Source organism: Anomaloglossus baeobatrachus, chromosome 1, assembly GCF_048569485.1.
Source record: "Anomaloglossus baeobatrachus isolate aAnoBae1 chromosome 1, aAnoBae1.hap1, whole genome shotgun sequence".
In the NCBI taxonomy this organism is placed as follows: domain Eukaryota; kingdom Metazoa; phylum Chordata; class Amphibia; order Anura; family Aromobatidae; genus Anomaloglossus; species Anomaloglossus baeobatrachus.
This window is the reverse complement of record NC_134353.1, coordinates 72,415,107-72,441,171: the sequence shown is the minus strand read 5'-3', so window position 1 is coordinate 72,441,171 and position 26,065 is coordinate 72,415,107. Positions and strand designations below refer to the sequence as shown.

The following is a 26,065-nucleotide window of genomic DNA, read 5'->3' as shown; positions in this document are numbered from 1 at the left end:
GCACTGTGTGGTGGTTAATCATAAAACTTAAGTAAAACTTTAACTTTGTTAAAGTTACTGATGATTTTACTAAAACTACGCAGCAGTGATGGAGGAGGATGCGAGAGCTGTGTATAAAAAAGGGGACCCTGTTCAGCAAGGGAGAGACGTTCCAGAGTTAGTGGACACACTTCTTCTGTGATGGTGATACCAGAGTATTTCCTTCTCGCTGACCGTGGTCCTTCCGGTGGGGAAGGGATACTACAATACTTGGTAATGTATTGATGCTTTATTTCTCTATATACTATGATTTAAATTAATTGAATCAATAGAACAGGGTAATATTGTTTCTGTCATTCCATAATTGAACATTATCCTGATGCTATCTTAATAAATTGTTACATTATTGTTTTGCCATAAAACTGTATTCAGTGTGCCTAATTTGTATATTAGTGAGCGCTACGTAAGTAAGGGCGTATCTGCCCTGTTACTTTGACGTGGTAAGACATAAATTGGCGTAGTCGGCAGGATAGTGAATATCTGGAAGGGTGCATTTGAGTGGTATATTAGAAGAAGGTGAACGTTATGTAATATAATCCATGGAATAGATTGATTTTGTAGGTTGTTTCCTTTTGGCACCAATCCAGATCTTTATAATTCCAGAAGTATAAAATTTTCAAGAAAATTTTTTATAAGAAATAATCCTCCTTTCCTAATTTATTTTCAAGCAAGAGAATAATTTGTTGGCACAAAGCCAGGAAAAATGTTTAAGAAAGGGAAAAAGAAGGAGGACGATTGTGTGGAGATCCCTGGCTGGAATAATTGTTCTGGCACAGGAGATGCGTTGTTGTGGATTGGCAGAACCCTGGGAGAATAAGCTCAAAGGTTCAGAACCCCCCATGATGTTGTTTCTGTACTCATGGGGGTCCCTGCAAAAGGCAGGTGATGGAACCCCCCATGATGTTGTTTCTGTACTCATGGGGGTCCCTGCAAAAGCAGGTGATGGAACCTCCCATGATGTTGTTTCTGTACTCAAGGAGGTCCCTGAAAAAGGCAGGTGATGGAACCCCCCATGATGTTGTTTCTGTACTCATGGGGGTCCCTGCAAAGGCAGGTGATGCAGTTTCATTGGGGAGATGCAATTGGGCGTCAGCATCAGAACCCCATGATGTTGTTTCTGTACTCATGGGGGTCCCTGCAAAGGCAGGTGATGGAACCCCCCATGATGTTGTTTCTGTACTCATGGGGGTCCCTGCAAAAGCAGGTGATGGAACCTCCCATGATGTTGTTTCTGTACTCAAGGAGGTCCCTGCAAAAGGCAGGTGATGGAACCCCCCATGATGTTGTTTCTGTACTCATGGGGGTCCCTGCAAAGGCAGGTGATGCAGTTTCATTGGGGAGATGCAATTGGGCGTCAGCATCAGAACCCCATGATGTTGTTTCTGTACTCATGGGGGTCCCTGCAAAGGCAGGTGATGGAACCTCCCATGATGTTGTTTCTGTACTCATGGAGGTCCCTGCAAAAGGCAGGTGATGGAACCCCCCATGATGTTGTTTCTGTACTCATGGGGGTCCCTGCAAAGGCAGGTGATGCAGTTTCATTGGGGAGATGCAATTGGGCGTCAGCATCAGAACCCCATGATGTTGTTTATGTACTCATGGAGGTCCCTGCAAAAGGCAGGTGATGGAACCCCCCATGATGTTGTTTCTGTACTTATGGGGGTCCCTGCAAAGGCAGGTGATGGAACCCCCCATGATGTTGTTTCTGTACTCATGGGGGTCCCTGCAAAAGCAGGTGATGCAGTTTCATTGGGGAGATGCAATTGGGCGTCAGCATCAGAACCCCATGATGTTGTTTCTGTACTCATGGGGGTCCCTGCAAAGGCAGGTGATGGAACCTCCCATGATGTTGTTTCTGTACTCATGGAGGTCCCTGCAAAAGGCAGGTGATGGAACCTCCCATGATGTTGTTTCTGTACTCATGGAGGTCCCTGCAAAAGGCAGGTGATGGAACCCCCCATGATGTTGTTTCTGTACTCATGGGGGTCCCTGCAAAGGCAGGTGATGCAGTTTCATTGGGGAGATGCAATTGGGCGTCAGCATCAGAACCCCATGATGTTGTTTATGTACTCATGGAGGTCCCTGCAAAAGGCAGGTGATGGAACCCCCCATGATGTTGTTTCTGTACTTATGGGGGTCCCTGCAAAGGCAGGTGATGGAACCCCCCATGATGTTGTTTCTGTACTCATGGGGGTCCCTGCAAAAGCAGGTGATGCAGTTTCATTGGGGAGATGCAATTGGGCGTCAGCATCAGAACCCCATGATGTTGTTTCTGTACTCATGGGGGTCCCTGCAAAGGCAGGTGATGGAACCTCCCATGATGTTGTTTCTGTACTCATGGAGGTCCCTGCAAAAGGCAGGTGATGGAACCCCCCATGATGTTGTTTCTGTACTCATGGGGGGTCCCTGCAAAGGCAGGTGATGCAGTTTTATTGGGGAGACGCAATTAGCCTCTCAATGTTGTTAAATTACTCGAGAGTTTCCCTGCAAAGGCAGGTGATGCAGTTTCATTGAGGAGACACAATTGGGCGTCAGCCTCAGAACCCCATGATGTTGTTTCTGTACTCATTCGGGTCCCCGCAAGGCGGGTGATGTAGTGTCTTTACAACGATGTATGTTGATTTTACTCAGTGCCTACCGAGTTATGCATGAGCGGAATACTAATATACAAAGAAAGAGTTCACAAATGGAACAAAAAGTAGTTGAGATCGGAGAACAAAAAGTGGTGTTAGAATGTAATACTCGCTTACTCTGTGACAAGCTGGAACATTATCAGAATGTTGCAGAAAAAGCTGCAGTAAAGGTAGCTCAAAACAAGAATAAAAAATGAAGAGGTAGAGTTAACAAAGAAAAGGTGCATAAAAGTATTGCATCAGCCTCTGTAGCCTGGGATCTGGATCATTGGGATGGGGATGTGTGGAATACCACCTTCTCTGATGAGGACTGGGAAGCTTTCCCAGATCCTATTATTGATCCACCCGGGAGGATTACTGTGAAATCCATTAAAAAGAGATCTGAAAGAGCAGAATATGAAACAACACGAGTCCAAGCACGGGACGGTGGGGGAAATCCTCAATATGATGAGGATGGACAGCCCATCTAGGTAGAGGATGTAAAACCTCATATTCGCAGTCGAATGACTGTGGAAGATTTTTCCCAAAATGAGATAGATGATATCTTGAAGCGCTTGGGTACAGAGCAAGTGGGGAAGAGTGTGGCAGAATCTGCCCCTACTCACGAGCTATAGTCTGCATCAGATAGTGATGCATAGGTAGCCAGCCAAGCCCCTATTTGGATAAAAAGTGATGAACGTCCCTATGTAAATTTGCAAATTCATTGGAAAGGGGGGATGTTCAAAGAGTCCCCACTTTAATTGATATAGGGGCGGAGGCTACTTTGATTTATGGAAATGCACAGAAGTATAAAAGCCCCAAGGTTAAAATTGCTGGGCTGGACTTCCTGTTCCTGTCCTGGCTGAGGTGGAAGCTTAGAGGAGAATCTCCTGCCACCCCTCACAGAAACCGACTAAAAACAGACCCCCCGGACGAGCCACCAAACAGAGAGCAGCACAGGAGGTTACCTAAAGCAGACAGCTATGGAAAGGTACCTCCTGAGAAGTGCTGGGAGCGGTGAATCAGCCTGGAGAAGCTTTGATATGGACAGAGGAGAAGATAAGATAATGGCGCCGAGCCTGATGGGGGAGGAGCCTGAACGCATGGTGAGAGACACAGAAAAGCAAACACAGAGCTGGAAGGGGAGAGATAAGGGAGATATGAGCGAGGAGACAGGAGATAAGGAAGATATGAGCGAGGAGTCACAGGAGGACACAGCAGGAGAGAGGTGGATGCAGGGGACTGATGACGGTGGATCGCAATGGGAGGATGAAGGAGATATGGAGGCAGAGGGGAGAGAAGATGCAGACAAAGCAGGGCAGCTCAGAGACACAGCAGTGTTGGAGGATGAAACTGACAAACAGCACAGGGAGATTAATCCCACTCAGACTCACAGGAAGTCAAATGCAAGAATTCATAGTACCCCTTCCAAAGGAAACAAAAAGCAGCCTACTACACCAACATCACAAGCCTGCAAGCTATTGGGGGATGGAGGTGGTGGCCCAGTCCAGACAAAGAGAACTAAGAAAACAGCACCACCTGCAGGCCAAGACAAGTACACACAAAAGCTTAATGTGGACTATAAAAAACTGGCTGAAGAAGTGACATCACACTTGTCAAAAGAGGTTAAAGTGGCTATTGAGGCAGCCATACAAACATCATTAGCTAATATGCAAAAACAGATAAATGCCCATGCCTCTAGACTGGCAGAATCAGAGCAGAGAATATCTGACTCCGAGGAGACAATACTGGCTATGCAGGCACAAATAGCAGCTCTAGCAAAATCTAATGAATACTTGAAGGATAAAGCAGACGATTTGGAAAACAGATCGAGACGAAACAACCTACGTATAGTCGGGTTGCCAGAGTCTGTATCGATTGGACAGTTGGATAATATATGCGAGTTGGAGCTACCGCAGGCCCTGGGCATAAAGGCGAAATTCAGAGTTGAAAGAGCCCACAGAGTGGGTCCACTGAGACACCAGGAGGCGAATAAGGGAGAGGGCCAAAACTCAAACAAGAATACCCCGATAAGAGCCAGGCAGGTGATTGTCAAATACCTTGATTATAAGCATAAGGAGGAAATATTGAGGGCCTTTAGAGAACGAAAGCGTCCACTACAATATCAAGGCAACAGACTGCTAATTTTTGGGGATTATTCAGCAGAAGTATCCAGAAGGAGAAAAGAATTTACCAAAATTTGCTCATTTCTGTACAACAAAAAAGTAAAGTGCCAGCTATTATACCCTGCTACACTGAAAGTTAGAAACCCCAATGGCTCGTTTGTATACTACAAGGACTACAAAGAAGCAGAAAACATTCTCATGGCAGAGCTCGACAAGACTAGGTCAGAAATAGTGATGAGCGAGCATGCTTGTCACTACTCGGTACTCGCACGAGTATCACTGTACTCGGGCTGCTCGGCGGGGACCGAGTAATCTCGCGATACTCGTGCTTTACTCGTGGTCTTCATTTCTGCATGTTGGCGCTCTTTTGAGAGCCAGCCCTCATGCAGGGATTGGCTGGCAGACCACTGCAATGCCACAGCCCTGTTAGTTGTGGAATTGCAGTGATTGGCCGGCCTGCACAGCGTCACCGAGCCTTTATATCGGCCGGCGCGCTGTGCTCTGCTCACAGCTATTCTGACAGTGAGTGTAGGGAGAGTGTCGCTGATTCAGGGAAAGCTTTGCGGCCCTTTATAGCTTTTTCAGTTGCAGGGCTGCAAACAGTGTGACCAAAAGTCCTTCTCAGGACTATTCTAGTTGTATACAGGCAGGCAGGGTATAGCCAGGTCGGAGTACAGTAGCAGAGTCCTTCTCAGGACTATTGTTGCTATATACAGGCAGGGTATAGCCAGGTCTGAATACAGGCTAGTGACCAAAAGAGTCCTTGTCAGGACTATTGTAGCAGTATACAGGCAGGCAGGCAGGCAGGGTAGTGGTGACCGTATACCAGCCTTCATATCTGGGGCTGGTGTACACAGTGTAAAACAGTCCAGATAGTGTCTGACTTGTCTGTACTGTAATTGTCGCTCCCCAAAAAAACCTGTTAGTAGGTTATTATTGCGTCCGTGCTTGGTTTTTAAAACCGCACGTGTGTGCCTGTTGGTGGCAGCGTACAGGTGCACTGGTGTGCGTTTACCAAACTATTATATAACGCACAAGTGTAGTGTATAATACACGTCAGTCAGCAGTGGCTGATAGTGTCAGAGTTCTTAATTTTTGCTCCTAAAACCTGTGTTAGGTTATTATTGCGTCCGTGCTTGGTTTTTAAAACCGCACGTGTGTGCCTGTTGGTGGCAGCGTACAGGTGCACTGGTGTGCGTTTACCAAACTATTATATAACGCACAAGTGTAGTGTATAATACACGTCAGTCAGCAGTGGCTGATAGTGTCAGAGTTCTTAATTTTTGCTCCTAAAACCTGTGTTAGGTTATTATTGCGTCCGTGCTTGGTTTTTAAAACCGCACGTGTGTGCCTGTTGGTGGCAGCGTACAGGTGCACTGGTGTGCGTTTACCAAACTATTATATAACGCACAAGTGTAGTGTATAATACACGTCAGTCAGCAGTGGCTGATAGTGTCAGAGTTCTTAATTTTTGCTCCTAAAACCTGTGTTAGGTTATTATTGCGTCCGTGCTTGGTTTTTAAAACCGCACGTGTGTGCCTGTTGGTGGCAGCGTACAGGTGCACTGGTGTGCGTTTACCAAACTATTATATAACGCACAAGTGTAGTGTATAATACACGTCAGTCAGCAGTGGCTGATAGTGTCAGAGTTCTTAATTTTTGCTCCTAAAACCTGTGTTAGGTTATTATTGCGTCCGTGCTTGGTTTTTAAAACCGCACGTGTGTGCCTGTTGGTGGCAGCGTACAGGTGCACTGGTGTGCGTTTACCAAACTATTATATAACGCACAAGTGTAGTGTATAATACACGTCAGTCAGCAGTGGCTGATAGTGTCAGAGTTCTTAATTTTTGCTCCTAAAACCTGTGTTAGGTTATTATTGCGTCCGTGCTTGGTTTTTAAAACCGCACGTGTGTGCCTGTTGGTGGCAGCGTACAGGTGCACTGGTGTGCGTTTACCAAACTATTATATAACGCACAAGTGTAGTGTATAATACACGTCAGTCAGCAGTGGCTGATAGTGTCAGAGTTCTTAATTTTTGCTCCTAAAACCTGTGTTAGGTTATTATTGCGTCCGTGCTTGGTTTTTAAAACCGCACGTGTGTGCCTGTTGGTGGCAGCGTACAGGTGCACTGGTGTGCGTTTACCAAACTATTATATAACGCACAAGTGTAGTGTATAATACACGTCAGTCAGCAGTGGCTGATAGTGTCAGAGTTCTTAATTTTTGCTCCTAAAACCTGTGTTAGGTTATTATTGCGTCCGTGCTTGGTTTTTAAAACCGCACGTGTGTGCCTGTTGGTGGCAGCGTACAGGTGCACTGGTGTGCGTTTACCAAACTATTATATAACGCACAAGTAGTGAATATACACGTCAGCAGTGCACAGCATTGCAAAATGCGCAAGGGCATTGGCAAGGAACAAGGAAGTGGACGTGATGGTGGTGCAGGCAGAGGCCGAGGTCGTGGGCAAGCTCTAATTTCGCCACAACAAAGGGCCACATCTAGTCGCTCGCACGTCCTGTCCCAAATTCTTGGGGACCGCAGCAGTACACCGCTCTTGAACCAAGACCAGTGTCAACAGGTTGTTAGTTGGATAGCGGATAATGCTTCCAGTCAGATTGGCACCACCACAAACACTCTGTCTTCCACACGGTCAAGTGTCAGTAGCCGTGATACTGCACCGCACATTTCTGAACCTGATCCTCCTTCCTACCACCAGGCTGAGTACACGTCCTCCTCGGACATTAATGATCCCACACTTGGACACTCGGAAGAGCTGTTCACGTTTCCATTCACACATTCTGGCCTCTCGCCAGCTCATATTGAAGTGGGTCATGAGGAGATCGTCTGTACAGATAGCCAAATATTTGAGCAGCCACGTTCTCACGAAGTTGGCAACGTGTCTCAACAAGTGGTGGACGATGATGAGACACAATTGTCAGCAAGTCAGGAGGAGGAGCAGGGTGCGGAAGAGGAAGACGACGTGGTGGATGATCCAGTAACTGACCCAACCTGGCAGGAGGATATGCAGAGCGAGGACAGCAGTGCACAGGGGGAGGGAGGCGTAGCATCACAACAGGCAGTAAGAAGCAGGGTGGTGGCCCCAGGCAGAAGTCAGGCAACCGTTCCCCGTAACAACACGACGACACAAGGTGCCTGTACAAATGTTAGGTCTTCACGAGTCTGGCAGTTTTTTAAGTTGGATCCAGATGATTCAAAAAAGGCCATTTGCAACACCTGCCGTGCCAGCATCAGCAGGGGTACCAAAACTAGCAGCCTGACCACCACCAGCATGATCAGGCACATGTCAGCCAAGCACCCGACTTTGTGGGAAGTACAACAGAGTCGAGGAGCAGTGCTTGCTGATGTCACTGCTACGTCTTCGCTGGTTGTGCATGCGAGCCAATCCTCTGTCCATGCTGCCTGCGAACAAGCCTCCTCCACTCCTGCACCTGCAGTTGCCTACGCAGAAAGAACACCATCATCAAGCACGTCCTTGTCCCAGCGCAGCGTTCAGTTATCCATTGAGCAAACCTTTGAACGCAGGCGCAAATACACTGCCAACACCCCACATGCCACAGTTCTAAATGCTAACATTTCGCGACTGCTTGCGCTGGAAATGTTGCCTTTTAGGCTGGTGGAGACAGAAGCATTCCGTGACCTGATGGCGGCAGCTGTCCCACGTTACTCGGTCCCCAGCCGCCACTATTTCTCCCGGTGTGCCGTCCCCGCGTTGCATAACCACGTGTCACAAAACATCACACGTGCCCTGAACAACGCTGTTTCACCCAAAGTCCACCTAACCACAGACACGTGGACAAGTGCTTGTGGGCAAGGCCGCTACATCTCGTTGACGGCACACTGGGTTAATATTGTGGAAGCTGGGACCCAGTCTGAGCGAGGGACGGAACACGTCCTTCCCACACCAAGGTTTGCAGGCCCTACCTCAGTCAGTGTTTCACCCACACTCTACAGCTCCGGAATGTCATGCTCTTCAGCCTCCTCCTCCTCCTGCGCATCCTCATCCACTGTGCCCTCCACACCAGTCACAAGCTGGAAGCACTGCAGCACTGCCTCGGCGAAGCGGCAACAGGCTGTGCTGAAGCTAATCTGCATAGGTGACAAACCCCACAATGCAGAAGAGCTGTGGACAGCTCTGAAACAGCAGGCAGATCACTGGCTCACACCTCTGAACCTAAAGCCAGGAAAGGTCGTTTGTGACAATGGCCGGAACCTGGTGGCGGCTTTGAGGCGAGGCCAGCTGACACATGTTCCATGCGTGGCCCATGTGCTCAACCTCGTGGTTCAGCGGTTTATAAAGTCATACCCAGAGCTGTCTGATCTGCTGGTAAAAGTTCGCCGCCTGTCTGCACATTTTCGAAAGTCACCTACTGCTTCAGCCGGCCTTGCCGGCTTTCAGCGCCGTTTGCATCTTCCGGCTCACAGACTGGTGTGTGATGTCCCCACGCGTTGGAATTCAACTCTGCACATGTTGGTCAGGATATGTGAGCAGAAGAGGGCAGTTGTTGAGTACCTGCATCACCTAAGCCGTCGGGAAATGGGTCAAACTCCACACATAACACCTGAGGAGTGGAGATGGATGTCAGACCTATGTACCATCCTCCAAAACTTTGAGGACTCCACCAAGATGGTGAGTGGTGATGACGCCATTATTAGCGTCACCATACCGCTACTCTGCCTTCTAAAACGGTCCCTGCTGAAAAACAAACATGATGCATTGCAGGCGGAGCGCGATGAGTTGCAGCAAGAAACAGTAGTGGGTGTGGGTGATAACACACAGCCCAGCCTCGTCTCATCACAACGTGCAGTGGAGGACTATGACGAGGAGGAGGATGAAGACATGGAGCAACTCTCCGGCCAAATTGAGGATATGACATGCACACCAGTCATATCCTCGATTCAGCGTGGCTGGCCAGAGGACAGGGTAGATGAGGAGGAGGAGGAGGAGGAGGAGGAGGAGGAGGACAGCATGTTCAGTCATCTTGTTGGTCAGGCTACTGAAGTCCTGGCTGTTAAGAGTCTGGCGCACATGGCTGACTTTATGGTAAGCTGCCTGTCTCGTGACCCTCGCGTTAAGAACATCTTGGCCGACAATCATTACTGGTTGGTAACACTGTTAGACCCACGCTACAAGGAGAACTTTTTGTCTCTTATTCCCGTGGATGAGAGGTCAACCAAAATGCAGCAGTTTCGGAAGGCCATACTCACGGAAGTAGGCAAAGCATTCCCCTCACAAAACGCTAGCGGCATAGGTCAGGAATCAGTGGACAACCGAGGCGTACAGCCGAGAGAGGCACAAGTCCAATCCGCCAGAGGTAGGGGAACAGTCTTTAAGATGTGGGACAGTTTTCTCAGCCCCTCACGTACCACAGCCCCTGAGGTGCGGGGTAGTGCCACAAGAAATCCTAAGTTTGCCCAGATGCTGAAGGAGTACCTTGCAGATCGAACAACTGTACTCCGACATTCCTCTGTGCCTTACAATTATTGGGTATCCAAGCTGGACACGTGGCATGAATTGGCTCTCTACGCCTTGGAAGTCCTGGCCTGCCCTGCTGCTAGCGTTTTGTCAGAGCGTGTTTTTAGTGCCGCAGGTGGAATCATTACAGATAAACGCACCCGCCTGTCAACTGAAAATGCTGACAGGCTGACTCTGATAAAGATGAACAAGGGTTGGATTGGGCCAGACTTCACCACACCACCAGCAAATGAGAGCGGAATTTAAAGTTTGCCATGTACCTCCACTCACCCATGGGTACACTTCTCGACTTTGGATAATCGCTGGACTGCTCCTCCTTCTCCTCATGCGCCATCATGATGACCGTTACAATAGTTAGGTCTTTGTTTCAGGTATACCCCCAGTGGTAAATTTTTTCGCCCATTCTTTGCAGAATGGACATTACAACGACAGGAGACCCGCTCCTTTGCAATGGGAACAATGTTTTGAGGCCCTCATGCACGTCTCTACCCAGGGACAACGTGTAGCCTCCCAATTTTTGGCTGCCCTGCCTAAGGGCTATACTATAATACACCCACTTCCTTAAAATGGACACTTAATGTTTTGAGGCCCTCATGCACGTCTCTACCCAGGGACAATGTGGAGCCTCCCAATTTTTGGCTGCCCTGGCAAAGGGCTATACTGAAATAGACCCACTTCCTTACAATGGGCACTTCAGGTTTAAAGGCCATCATGCACGTCTCTATCCAGGGACAATGTGGAGCCTCCCAATTTTTGGCTGCCCTGCCTAAGGGCTATACTATAATACACCCACTTCCTTAAAATGGACACTTAATGTTTTGAGGCCCTCATGCACGTCTCTACCCAGGGACAATGTGGAGCCTCCCAATTTTTGGCTGCCCTGGCAAAGGGCTATACTGAAATAGACCCACTTCCTTACAATGGGCACTTCAGGTTTAAAGGCCATCATGCACGTCTCTATCCAGGGACAATGTGGAGCCTCCCAATTTTTGGCTGCCCTGCCTAAGGGCTATACTATAATACACCCACTTCCTTAAAATGGACACTTAATGTTTTGAGGCCCTCATGCACGTCTCTACCCAGGGACAATGTGGAGCCTCCCAATTTTTGGCTGCCCTGGCAAAGGGCTATACTGAAATAGACCCACTTCCTTACAATGGGCACTTCAGGTTTAAAGGCCATCATGCACGTCTCTATCCAGGGACAATGTGGAGCCTCCCAATTTTTGGCTGCCCTGCCTAAGGGCTATACTATAATACACCCACTTCCTTAAAATGGACACTTAATGTTTTGAGGCCCTCATGCACGTCTCTACCCAGGGACAATGTGGAGCCTCCCAATTTTTGGCTGCCCTGGCAAAGGGCTATACTGAAATAGACCCACTTCCTTACAATGGGCACTTCAGGTTTAAAGGCCATCATGCACGTCTCTATCCAGGGACAATGTGGAGCCTCCCAATTTTTGGCTGCCCTGCCTAAGGGCTATACTGAAATACACCCACTTCCTTAAAATGGACACTTAATGTTTTGAGGCCCTCATGCACGTCTCTACCCAGGGACAATGTGGAGCCTCCCAATTTTTGGCTGCCCTGGCAAAGGGCTATACTGAAATAGACCCACTTCCTTACAATGGGCACTTCAGGTTTAAAGGCCATCATGCACGTCTCTACCCAGGGACAATGTGGAGCCTCCCAATTTTTGGCTGCCCTGCCTAAGGGCTATACTATAATACACCCACTTCCTGACAATGGACACTTAATGTTTTGAGGCCCTCATGCACGTCTGTATGCAGGGGCATTGGTGAACCTCACAATTTAGGACTGCCCTGGCAAAGGAAAATACTACAAAGACTCACTTCCTCAAAATGGGCACATTAGACTCAAGAGGCCTTCATGTACGTCTCTTCTCAGGGACATCGGAGTGCCACACAATGTTTTCACGTAAAATCTTTCATGTATTGATCTCAAAAAGTAACATACACCAGCTCTATCTCACTATTGGGTATGTGCCCTTAACATTTCCGCCATGAAAAATCATTTTGGGGTCATTTTGGAAGGTTTTCTGGTGAGTCCGTAAAAATGGCGTAAAACGCGGACAAAATTGTTCACAGCTGTGACTTTTGAGTGATAAATGCTTCAAGGGGTCTTCCCCATGCTGTTGCCATGTCATTTGAGCACTCTTCTGAGACTTTTGTGACATTTTTAGGGTTTCTCCATGCTGCCGGGAGGTCATTTCACAAAAATACTCGGGTCTCCCATAGGATAACATTGGGCTCGTTGCTCGGGCCGAGTACACGAGTATCTTGGGAGGCTCGGCCCGAGCTTCGAGCACCCGAGCTTTTTAGTACTCGCTCATCACTAGTCAGAAAGGCAAGAAAAAGGAGCTAGTGGAGAAGGGAATAATAGAAGAAGATCCCCCACAAGCTCAGGAAGAGATGTGGGACGTTTTGGGGGACAAAAGCAAGTCGAGACCAGGGAGGAAAGGAGGCCAAGCCCGGGTCGACAGCATAATTCTCGCCTGGAACACAGGAACCAACCCTTGGAGAGAAACCATGATACCTGAACTGGAACTCGCTCATTGTTTTTCCTTTTTTTGCCTGTTTTTTTTTTTTTTTTTCTCTCTTCCCAAACAGGGAGAGGCGTTGAGGAGGATGCATTACGGAGAGAGGGTTGGGGAGGTGAGAGGAGGAGGGGGAAGGGAGAAAAGAGAGGAAAACATCCCAAAGTCTGGGTCCTCTTCCCCCCCTCTTTTTTTTTTTTTTGTTCTTCTCCTTTCTTTCTCCATCTTCTCTCCCCTTGGTCTTTTTTTTTATTTTTTTCTTTTTCTCCTTTGTCCAGGAACATCATCCAAATTCAAATGAAGTGGGCCTGTTCTGGGCGGACTGATGGCTACCTGGAGTCAGAGATAAGTAGGACTGGAGAATCTTGCTGAGGTTTTGACATACTGTGCTAATTTTTGCATAATTTTCAAAGGCTTATTCAAGTTAGTCCGGGGATAGAACATATATTTTTTGGGGGGTGATTAGGGAGCTACATATTTTGGCTAGGAATAGGGGAGCTCACCAACGTGGCGGGAAGCGCCGTGGATTTCTCGGAAGGGAAAATATGTTTTACAGTTACATGCTTTTTGTTGTATTTGTTATATTTGCAAGGTGGGGAAAGGGAGTGTCGATTTTGTGGTACCAACTGTGATTCTAGTGTCGAACATCTCGTCTTCCTTGATGCAGGGGCCCATAGGGGAGGGAGTAGTAAAAGCAGAATACACAGGTTAACATGATACAGATAACTACGTGGAATGTTAAAGGGCTGAGATCACCTAACAAACGAGCAATGATATTGAGACATCTGAAAAGACTAAAGACAGACATTGCCTTATTACAGGAAACCCACTTGGGGGGGGAGGACTTTTTCCGCATGAAGAAACATTGGGTGGGCACCGTTTACGGGGCAGCGGCACAAGGTAGAAAAGCGGGCACTATGATTCTAATAAATAAACAATTCAGTCATGAGGTAGTGGCACATGAGGCAGACGACCATGGAAGGTGGCAGCACTTAACAATCGTTAGTCCAGCGGGTAAACTCAGTATTTATAATGTCTATGGCCCAAATTCACAACAAATCACATTTCATGATGACATAAAGGCCACCATATTAGCAGATGGGGAGGCTAACATTATAGTGGGAGGCGATTTTAACACTGTCCCAGACTCAGCTGAAGATAGGAGGAGGGGCGAGGAGGGGACAGCTAATGTGGGCAGGAGTTTAGACAATAGGGATGTAACATTAGAAGACGTAGGACTGAAAGACATCTGGAGACTAACTCACCCACATGACAGAGAGTATACACACTTCTCTCACCCTCATGATAGCTGGTCACGTATTGATCAGTTCTGGATCTCGCAAGACTTACTGAGTGGAACGCAAGATTGTGTGATAGAGAATATGGTGATCTCTGATCATAGTCCGGTGAGATTGGGCATTAGAGAGAAATTCAGGAGAGGTACAGATATCATATGGAGATTCCCATCGTTCCTTCTCAGGCAAGATAATTTCCATAAGGTGCTACAGGAGTGGTGGGGAGAATTCGCAGAGGACAATAAGGAACATAGAGAGTCCCCAGTGATATTTTGGGAAACGGCAAAAGCGGTCCTAAGGGGCCGTCTGGTGGGGTACGCAGCCATGATCAAACGGAAAACCAATGAGAATTATAATTTCCATAGTGAAGCAGTACGGGTAGCATATACAAATTATGTGACAAATAGATCTCCCATGACAAAAGGCAGATGGTTGGAGGCAAAAGAGGGATTTGACGAATGGGCCAAAAAAAAGGAACAACTATTCTGGTCGCACAAGGAGGTTGACTTACATAGGTTTGGCAACAAGGCGGGAAGGATGTTGGCCAATCTGGCAAGGGGCAGCAGAAAGATGACAGTGATCTCTAAACTGAAAACAAAGGGGGGAGAGGTGACTACGGATCCTAAGGACATTAATAAACTGTTGGGAGATTACTATAGAAAACTATATGGGTCAGGGAATAACGACATGACTGATGAGGCAGAGTGGCTAAGACAAGCCCAAATGCCTAGCTTGACGGAGGAAGATTTGAGTGCCTTAAACGCAGATATCACAGTAGAGGAGGTGACGAGAACAATTGGGGAGCTTAACACCAACAAGGCACCGGGACCTGACGGTTTCAATAGTGAATTCTATAAGGCTCTGAAGGATCTGATCTCGCCGGATCTAACCTCAGTCTTTAATGCTTTCCTGGGAGGGGCGGAAATACCCAAAAATTCCAACATAGCATATATTAAATTACTCCCCAAGGGAACCAAGGACCTGGATGATCCCTCTAGTTATAGACCTATATCGCTCATAAATCAGGATTTAAAAATTATGTCCAAGATCATGGCTAATAGACTGGCCGAGATCTTACCTAGGATCATTACGAATCACCAGGTGGGGTTTATCAAGGGGAGAAATGCCGTTACCAATATCCGAAAGACAATTCTAGTGGTAGACGCGGTTAGACTGGGTCTCACTGAGGGAGGGGCTAGACCTGCCCTAGTTACACTTGACGCAGAAAAAGCGTTTGATAATGTAAATTGGGGGTGGTTAGACAGGGTAATGGAGGCCATAGGGATTGTAGGCAAGATGAGACTTTACATTAGAAACCTTTATGCCAACTCGGGAGCTAGGGTACACACTCCGGGCTTTCTATCAGACGTGTTCCCTTTGATGAAGGGAACAAGACAGGGCTGCCCATTATCTCCTCTTTTATTCAACCTGGCAATCGAGCCGTTGTCAAGAATACTACAGGGACAAAATAGCTTTAAAGGAATCAAGATAAGGGGTTCAGAAGTAAAGACAGCGCTTTTTGCTGATGACATCATACTTTATATGGGGGACCCCGGTGCGGATTTGCCACAGACTCTTGCCTTGATTGAAAAATTTGGCTCATTCTCCGGTTTCTCTGAACAAAAAAAAATGCGAGATCATGTTCCTAAAGGGGCATCATGGGACAATGGGGGGACAAATAAGGGATGGCTGTCTATGTGGAATTCCTATAGCACAATCTTCAATTAAATACCTGGGAGTGCATATAGGAAGATCGGTGGAAACAATCTATAACTTGAATTATGGACCGCTAATCAGGAAAATTATAGTTCAATTAAAGGGATGGAAAGGTCTGCCACTTCCATTACTGGCAAGATGCCACCTGATAAAAATGATGAGCTTTCCTAGGCTGCTGTATCCCTTCCAGACAATCCCGCTATTGCTAAAACTAAAGGATGTGAATAAGCTCAACTCCGCGTATACAGAATTTCTGTGGAGGGGAAGGAAACCCAGAATAAAGCTGCGTACGCTGATGAAGTCAGCAGAGGAGGGAGGTCTAAACTTTCCAGATGTCCAAGGGTATAATCTTGTATGTATCATGAGGCATGTAATCGATTGGGTGAGAGGAACGAGTAGGCACTCAGATCATGCGATGGAAACTAAATATGCGTCACCGTGGGATCTGACGTCCATTCTGCACTCCCCACTATCCAGGGTTGAAGGGCACATAAGGAACTCAATTATATTCCGAGACACCATGCTAACATGGAAGTCGGTAAGGAAAAAACTGGGGCTCTCATGGAAAGTGTCCAAGTACTTGAACCCCTGGGCATTCCCAAATTTTCCCCTGGGACGAGAAAACAAGCTATTTACTAGATGGAAAGAGAGGGGAGTCAGGAGAATGATAGATGTTATGAATGTGGAGGACAGGAGGTGGATGACAGGTCGGGAAGTGTTGGATAAGTACAACCTTAATAGCTCACATGTCATCCAGTATGAACAATTGAAACATGGAATAATAGGAGACCTGGGTGTGGTTGGAAGAGAGCTGAACAGAAGTTCGATTGATGAGTTACTGGAATGTGATGTAACAAGTATAAATGTCTCTAAAATTTATCGATCGCTAAGGGGGGTGCTTATCTCACGGGAGGATAGTCGGACTTTAAAAGCGTGGGGGAAACAATTGGGAAGGGAAGAAGTGGTGGATGATATACTGAGAGGATGGGTACAAGTGCGGAAACATATTACCAATGAGAGATGGAGAGACACTCAATTCAGAATTCTACATAGGGCCATTATAGGTTTCAACATACCAGGTAGGGATAGGTGGTGTCCTAAGTGTCAAAAAGAGAAAACGGATATGCTGCATGGGCTATGGGAATGTGAGACAATCGCTAGGTTCTGGAACCAAGTCAGACTATTTGCCCAGTCAACATGGGGAATTTTCAGCAAACTAGACTTAATGGTGTGGATTTTCCACTCCTTTGAGGGAGGAGTAGGAGGAGGACCGAGCACGCAGGAAAAGAGGAAATACGCAATAATGCATGACATAGCCATGATAGCTAAGCGTTGCATCTTAAAACACTGGATTCAAAGGGAGGGCCCATCCATAAAGGAGGTTGTGGGCGAACTACACAACCTTCTGAAGTGGGAAAAACTAGAAGCGGAGAGGGATAAAGATGGGTTGACAGCCAAGTTTTTTGTGAGATGGAGACATTTTATTGAAAGCCAATTCACACAGGGAGAAATAATTAACCTGATGGCACCTTTTGTTCACTCGGAGTGGTATATCCTGAGCGATATTCAGGACAGCCTGGGTAAACTGAGAATCACCTAGGAGGGGGCTCTGGCGGGAGGGGGAGACGAGACGGTTGGGAATACCAAGACACGCTAGCAAAATTGAAATCATTCAGGGACGACACAGAGATTTAACGAATTGTATTGCATATGTTATATTATATTTCATTACCTATGTTTTGGTTTAATGTTACTGTATACTATCTTAAATCGAACAGCAACATGGAACTCCAAATTGGGGTATCACCCACCTCTATGTCACATTTTGTCAGACGAATGTTCTTCTTTTGCAATGATACTTGTCATGTTTTTACAAATTTGAAAAATCAATAAAAAACGTTTTGGAAAAAAAAAAAAATTGCTGGGCTAGGAGGAAAAGTGACAATGGGTGTACAAACCCAGGTTGCTTTAAAAATAGGGAATTTACTCATCAGAAAATACAGTGCGTTGGTTGTCCCTATCCCTGAATATATCTTGGTCCATAGATATATTGAAGGGAATGACCCTGTATCTGAAGGAAGGAAAATTTTCCTTTGGGGTCCAAAAACAGGATCTTGTACATTGTAATACAATAAAGGTGGGCAAAGTAAAAATGCCACCATTTCATGTTCCCCCAGCTACTAAAATGGTGGCTATGAAACAGTACAGGATCCCAGGGGGTTATAAAGAAATTGGGGAAACCATGAAAGAATTGGTGGGAGTAGGAGTAATGTGTCCTACAACCACTGCATGGAATAACCCAATCTGTCCAGTAAAAAAAGTGATGTATCATAGAGAATGACAGTGGATTACCGAGAGTTGAATAAGCATACTCCTCCCTTGACCGCTGCTGTTCCTGATACTATCACTATTGTTGAAAATATTCAAAGTCATGATGGTACCTGGTATGCTGTGATAGACTTGGCTAATGTCTTTTTTGCAACACCCATAGAGGAGAAGGCGCAAGATCAGTTTGCCTTCACATGGCTATGGAGGCAGTACACTTTCACTAGGTTGTCTCAGGGTTGGATTCATAGTCCAACTATCTGTTACCGGATGGTGGCTGAACACTTAGATGAGTTCCCATTGTCTGCATAAATGCAGTTTTCTCATTATATCAATGATATAATGATACAGGGAAAAGATGAGTAGTCTGTAAAAGATCAGCTGACCAAATTACTCTCACTGAGATCCAAAGGGTGGGAGATTAATGATGCTAAGGTCCAAGGACCGGCTCAGTCGGTCAAGTTCCGAGGTATCCAATGGAACAAGGGACATAGGGAAATTTTACCCAAGGCAAGACAGAAAATAATTAATTTCCTTATTCCAAAGTCAAAACAAGAGACCCAATCATACATTGGTCTTTTTGGCTTCTGGAGACAGCATATCCTATATTTGGGGCAAATGATGGCTCCATTGTACAAAGTGACTCGGAAAAAGTATGAATTTGAATGGGGTGAGGAACAACAAAATGCTTTTGAAATGGCCAAAGAGGCCATTCAACAACTGTAGACTTGTGGCCAATTAAGAAAGGGGATATTGAATTACATGTTTCCGTGCAACACCTGTATGCAAATTGATCATTGTGGAAAAAGCAACGGGCAAAGAGAGTTCCCCTTGGCTTTTGGAACCGTAAATTGCCAAATGCAGGAGAAAAATATACCTCATTCGAGCAACAGGTACTAGCGTGTTACTGGGCGCTACTGGATACTGAACAATGACAATAGGACATGTAGTCCTATTAAGACCTCAGATGCCCATAATGCAATGGGTATTATCAAAACCTAAAATCAACAGGGTCGGACATGCCCAGGAACAAAGTATCATTAAATGGAAATGATACACTTCATATAGGGCAAAGAAAGGAGAAGGTGGAGTTGCCACCTTACATTAAAAAATAGCTGAAATATCAGAGGATTTAGGAGTGAATCCTCTCCAACCAGCACAAATGGAAGAATCTCCAGTCAAATGGGGACAAAGCTATTCTGACTTGTCAGAAGATCAACAGAGGCACGCCTGGTTCACGAATGGATCTGCCAGGTATGTCAATGGAAAAAGACAGTGGAAAAGTGTATGTAGCATACTATCCAAAGTTGGAAAAACACATTACCATGGAGGGAGAGGGCGAGAGCAGTCAGTATGCTGAATTGTATGCTGTCTTCCTTGCTGTAAGTTTTGAGCAAGGACATGAATGTCATTTGTTCACGGACTCCTGGTCAGTGGCAAATAGATTAGCCACCTGGATGATGGGTGGAAAAGACATAATTGGTTGATCTATGGTAAAAAGGTGTGGGGCAAAGAGGTATGGCAAATTCTTGAGGAACTAATTCAGAATACCAAAACAACTGTATTTCCTGTAGATGCACATGTACCTATTGACTCACTTGAACATCTGTTTAATTCCAAAGCAGATAAAGCAGCTGCAATACTCAAAACAACCACTGAAGGAGAAAAAGCAGTAGTACCAGAGAGATCTACCCCTTAGTCTGCCTGGTTGGATCTTCATTCTTCTAAGGTTGTGTTAATAGCACCAGGTAAGGTGGGGGTTATTCCCACAAGTTTGGGATGTCATATTCCGAAAGGACATTATGGGAAAATAGCTACAAGATCTAGTTTTGCCTTAAAAGTAGCAGTGGTGGTGGGTGGAGTAATTGATGCAGATTATCAAGGTGAAATTAAAGTAATAATGATCAATGTGGGTGAAGAACCTTTGATTATTGAAAAGGATCAGCGAATGGCACAGATGCTGCTGATACCTGTATCTTTAGCCCAGCCTCAGGAAGGAAGCGCTCCTACTGAATTAACCCTTAGAGGAGACAAAGGCTTTGGGTCCTCAAATATCACGAATGTAGGTGCCAAAATCTGGATCCAAAATGTTCAAGGACCGCCTTCTGAGGCTGAGGTCATTGCAGTAGGGAAAGATCGTACCCTATTAGTAATGAGATCTCGGGTTGAGAAGTGGGAGTATGTTCCTCAAGAAAAATGTTATTTGCGGGAATAATACTTGTGTCTCTTGATTACAGAAGTGAAAATCAGTTTATGGAATCCTTGGTGCAGAATTGTTGGTCAATCTAGAAAATGAAGTGTCAGATGTAGTGGCTATGGGTCCTGGTACTCCCTTTTGTGGATGGATGGATGGAAGAATTTCTACCAGGAGTAGCCAATGGCCAATCGATTCTTAATACATCATCAAGTGATTTTTGAGGCATTGAACAGCAGTCAACATACGAATTGCTGGATATGCACCCACTCTCCGGATGGGTAAATCTTCCTTGGTGGCAAGGAAACATGAGCGGAACTAATACAAACTTACAATACTTGGCATTCAAAGGAGGATCATGGGTGCCAAGAAAAAAAAAACAGGATTGACTAAATTGGGAACTGTAACCACGGACAACATTCAAATAAGTTTCAAATCAACTTTAAATACGGCGGATGCTTTTAAACCTATATTGCTGGCAAGGTTTATTCACAATAATTCATGGACATTTACTAAAATGTTTGTGAACAGGACTAATGAATCTTGTAGTAATATTCAAGGGAATTTGATGTGTACTGAGTCGTCTGAATACACACCAGGACAAGAAACTTGTGCTAATCCAGATGTGGGTTATTGTCAAAGTCAAAAGGTCAAAGTCCTGGTTGGTGTGATTTAGTTCATCGATTAATATTGCAACATTAATAGAAAAGATAAAAACTGTATGAACAATGAATGTTTATGTTGTTTGAACAAGTGGGTCTTGTGTTCAATAATGGTATGATGCTCGGAGACAAAAGAGACCAAAACGTTTTGATGGTTTCATGTAGCAATGGTCATGCATAACATCAATAATCAAGGACCGATTGTGATACAAATGAGACAAATATGAGTGTGTGATTAGATTAGAATAGGTATCCAGTCTTCAGAATAGGTGATTATGGAGGTCATGATGTCCATATGCTACCATCTTAGGCTCTGTGCGCACTAGGCCGTTTTGCCCGCGGATTTACCCGCGGATTTGCTGCGGAAATTTCTTGAGAAATGTCTGCAATCTTTGTGCAGACATTTCCCAGCAAATCCTATGAGAAAAAAAAATAGCTGTGCGCACTGTGCGGATTTTTCTCAAGAAATTTCCTTGAGAAAATTTTCTTGAGAAAATTTCTTGAGAAAATGAGCATGTCCATTATTTTCCGCAGGTACCTGCTGTATACCCCCGGAATTTCACTCCATTCACTGTAATGTAATCGTGAAATTCCGGGGGTATACCGCAGGTAGCAAATGATGTGCGGTATACCCCCGGTATAGCCGCGATTTACCTGCGGTAATGCTCATCACTGCCTGCGGTTTTGCAGGAAGCGATGTCATTATGCCAGGAAGAGGAAGCGGAGCAGAGTAAACACAGACGTTACACTCCCTGGACGCCGCACAGAAGCACTTCCGTGCGACCTCCAGGTGCCCGTGCAGTCTTTGTCCTGCTCCAGCCTCGCGGCTGCCTGCACTGCAGTGTCTGTGTCTGCCCGCAGTGTCAGCAGCTTGTCACACTGCAGCGCAGGCAGACACTGACACAGGCAGACACTGACACTCCACTGCAGGGTGTCAGTGTCTGCCCGCAGTGTCAGCAGCTTGTCACGCGGCAGCGCAGGCAGACACTGACACCCTGCAGTGCTGGGAGCCGTGGGGATGACGATCGCTGCTGTCAGGAGGTGAGATCATTACCTGCTGTGATGATCTCCTGCCTCCTGACGTCACCGCTGTCACTGCTGTCTATGCCCATCTCGCGAGCGGCCCGAGACTGTCACTAGCGGTGACGTCACGGGCTCTCGCGATACTTCTGACAACGCGGCGGGCATAGAAGCCAGTGACAGCGCTGACGTCAGCAGTACAGGAGATGATCACAGAAGGTAATGATCTCATCTATGCTCCTGATGGCAGCGCTCGGCATCCCCTGCAGTGACCTGGGCTGACCTATTGATGTTAGCTCAGGTCACTGCATTGCTCTCCCAGCCAATGGGGAACATTCTGTTCTTCATTGACTGGGACAGCGACTATGGTATGGCTCGCCGTGCCCCCCTCCCCCCCCCCCTTATTGGATTACGCCGGACGTGGAATTGATTGTTCTTTTCAATAAACTGGTTAAAGAGGGAATGTTTTGGGGAGTGTTTTTTCAAATAAAACTTTTTTTGTTGTCTATTTTTTATTTCTTACTGACTGGGTTGGTGATGTCGGGTATCTGATAGACACCTGACCTCACCAACCCCAGGGCTTGATGCCAGGTGACATTACACATCTGGCATCAACCCCATATATTACCTCGTTTGCCAACGCACCAGGGCAACGGGATGAGCTGGGGCGAAGCGCCAGGATTGGCAGGTCTAATGGATGCGCCACTTCTGGGGCAGCTGTGGCCTGCTATTTTTAGGCTGGGGAGTGTCCAATAACAGTGGACCTCCCTAGTCTGAGAATACCAGACCACAGCTGTCCGCTTTACCTTGGCTGGTGATCCAATTTGGGGGGGACCCCACGTTTTTTGTTTTAAATTATTTATTTAATGTAAAATAACAGCGTGGGGTGCCCTCTATTTTGGATTACCAGCTAAGGTGAAGCTGCCAGCTGTGGTTTGCAGGCTGCAGCCGTCTGCTTTACCCTAGCTGGCTACAAAAGATGGGGGGACCTCACGTCGGTTTTTTTTTAATTATTTATTTATTTTATGGCTAAATACAAGGCTAAGCACCCTTTAGTGCCACATGAAAGTCACTAAAGGGTGCCAGCTTAGAAAATGCAGGGAGGTGGGACATTCTATAGGTCTTTCTCATCTATCTATCTATCTATCTATGGCCCGTTTCACACGTCAGTGAAAAACACTGACGTTTTTCACTGGCGTGTAAAACACGCACATGTCCCTCCGTGTGCCGTGAATTACGGCACTCGTGGGTTGTCTAAGTGCAATCCAGGCTCCGTTCTCCATGGCCTGTGATTGCACTTAGAAATCAACTCACCTGTGCACGCTCCGGCTCTCCATGGTGCTGATCGCTCCCGCGGTGCAGCATCCAGGCGGCGCTGACCCCCGCAGCAGCTGCTTCCGGGTCGGCTGTGTCGTGCATCATGAATATGCGCGACAGTAATGAGCCAGCTCAGAAGCAGCAGGGAGAACAGGCTGCAGAGAGCGCCGCTGAAGCCGGGTGAGTAAAAATGTTTTTTATTTTAAAAGCACGTTTTTTTCTGGCACGTGTTTCACGGATCACACCACTGCGTGGTCCGTGGGACATTAGTGATGCCAGAAAAAATGGACATGTCTCCGTGCGGCAATCACGCACACGCGGGTACGCCGCACGGAGACACGTGCAGTGAAAAATCACTGATGTGTGAGCAGACCCATTCATTATAATGGGTCTGCGTATGTCAGTGATTCTGGTACGTTTAAAAAAAGCACAAACGTCCCAGAATCACTGACGTGTGAAACAGGCCTATCTATCTATTCATCTATCCATCTTTCACTCTATCCATTATCTGTCTATCGATTATCTATATTATTTATTGCAAAACCGCAGGGACCAACCTGCGGTAAATCCGCGGTAAAATCGCGGTAAATCCGCGGCAAATCCGCGGCAAATCCGCATGCGTTTTTCCCGCGGATTTTTCCGCAGGTGCGGAAATCTTCAACTCCCAGAAGTTTCTCAAGAAATTTTCTTGAGAAAAATCACTTTTCTAGTGTGCACAGAGCCTTAGAGCGTTATGCCTGAACATGAGGAGTTAACTTGGTGAAAACAACATACCAGTGAACTTTGAGATGTTAGACAATAGCAAACAAACCTTACCAACAAACTTTGGGTTATGTTAGTAAGGCTAGGTTCGCACACTGCGTCTTTTTGACGCTGCGTTTTTGTGCGTTTTTGGCCGCTAAAAACACACAAAAACGCACCTGCATCGAAAAAAACGCATCAAAAAACGCATGCGTTTTTGCCGCGATTTGGTGCCATTTTAGCTGCGTTTTGCTGCGTTTTTGATCTCTGCGTTTTGCTGCGTTTTTCAAATGCATTGCATGGGCGGAAAACACAGAAAAACGCAGGAAAGAACTGACATGTCCATTTTTTTTTAACTCAAAAACGCAGGTAAAAAAAACAGATGTGTGCGGACAGCAAAAATGAAAACTCATAGACTTTGCTGGGGAAGCAAAGTCCTGCAGTTTTGAGGCCAAAAACGCACCGAAAAACGCGCAAAAACGCCGCGAAAAACGCACTGTGCGCACATAGCCTAAGAGTAAACCTTAAAGCATTGTGTGGTGGTTAATCATAAAACTTAAGTAAAACTTTAACTTTGTTAAAGTTACTGATGATTTTACTAAAACTACGCAGCAGTGATGGAGGAGGATGTGAGAGCTGTGTATAAAAAAGGGGACCCTGTTCAGCGAGGGAGAGACGTTCCAGAGTTAGTGGACACACTTCTTCTGTGATGGTGATACCAGAGTATTTCCTTCTCGCTGACCGTGGTCCTTCCGGTGGGGAAGGGATGCTACAATACTTGGTAATGTATTGATGCTTTATTTCTCTATATACTATGATTTAAATGAATTGAATCAATAGAACAGGGTAATATTGTTTCTGTGATTCCATAATTGAACATTATCCTGATGCTATCTTAATAAATTGTTACATTATTGTTTTGCCATAAAACTGTATTCAGTGTGCCTAATTTGTATATTAGTGAGCGCTACGTAAGTAAGGGCTCGTATATACGTATTACGTATCCGCTACTGTTACTTTGACGTGGTAAGACACATGTCTGCTGTAGAAATCAGCAGACATGTGCAGGGATCACCGCCGCAGCCTGAGGTGATTACCCCTTCATGATTTAGGATCTACACTTACGTCCTCAGTCGTGAAGGGGTTAAAGAAAAAATAATAAAAAAAATAAATAGTAACAAAATAATAACAAAAATTAAAATGAAACATAATTGAAAGCAAAGAGAGCAACAACCCAAAGTATACACCTATCACCTAATTTATCTGGCATGATAACGGCATCAATAATAATAATAATAATTAAGGCCATAATTCTAGTTTTGTTCATGTCGTCTCCTACATAAAGCCTCTTTCAAAACAAGAAAGCCTGCGGAGACACCATCACATGTTTCTCAACGCTGGCAGGAAACTAGCCAGGTCTTTCACCGGGAAGGAACAACCACGGGAAGGGCAGTCTCCAGTCAAGGAGACCACCTATGCCAAACATAGTATCCATCCACAGACAGCTGTTTCGGGGTATTTGCCCCTCATCAGTGTGGAGTAGGAAACTGGCTAGTGGGAGCATTGCCTAGTAGAAGACTACATAACCAAGGATAGTTACCTTAGGGAGATCAACATCCAACACCGCGTATATGTAATATATATATAAATATTTATATATACACACAAGATATATATATGCAATCTAATGTATATTACATAGTGCATTAAATATTTACAATTTATTACAGTTTTTTGTGTTCTAAAGTTGTATTCCAATAAATATATTTTATGTTCCATCTAAATATTTTGATTATGGTATCATAAAAATTATTAAATGTCTGATGTTCACATTGTACTAAAATACATTTTTCACTTAACTATAAGCAATATATGTGGGAGTTGGAGTCCGTGCAAGGGAAATTGAGGAGTCGGAGTCGGAGTAAAAGGTTTGGCTTACGATCTCCACAGCCCTGGTTGTAGCTGC

At 45.8% G+C, this 26,065-nt stretch overlaps 1 long non-coding RNA gene across 3 annotated transcripts; it reads left to right on the top strand.

Moving 5' to 3' along the window:
• LOC142284868 (uncharacterized) lies at positions 1-22,223 on the top strand. 3 transcript variants are annotated; one of them, XR_012746457.1, is made up of 4 exons: positions 1-252; positions 13,108-13,178; positions 19,788-19,913; positions 20,403-22,223. It is a non-coding gene; the product is annotated as an uncharacterized LOC142284868 (long non-coding RNA). The 3 variants fall into 3 exon arrangements; XR_012746366.1 differs by having other exon boundaries at positions 13,108-13,202; XR_012746416.1 differs by lacking the exon at positions 13,108-13,178.
• Positions 22,224-26,065: the final 3,842 nt, after the last annotated feature.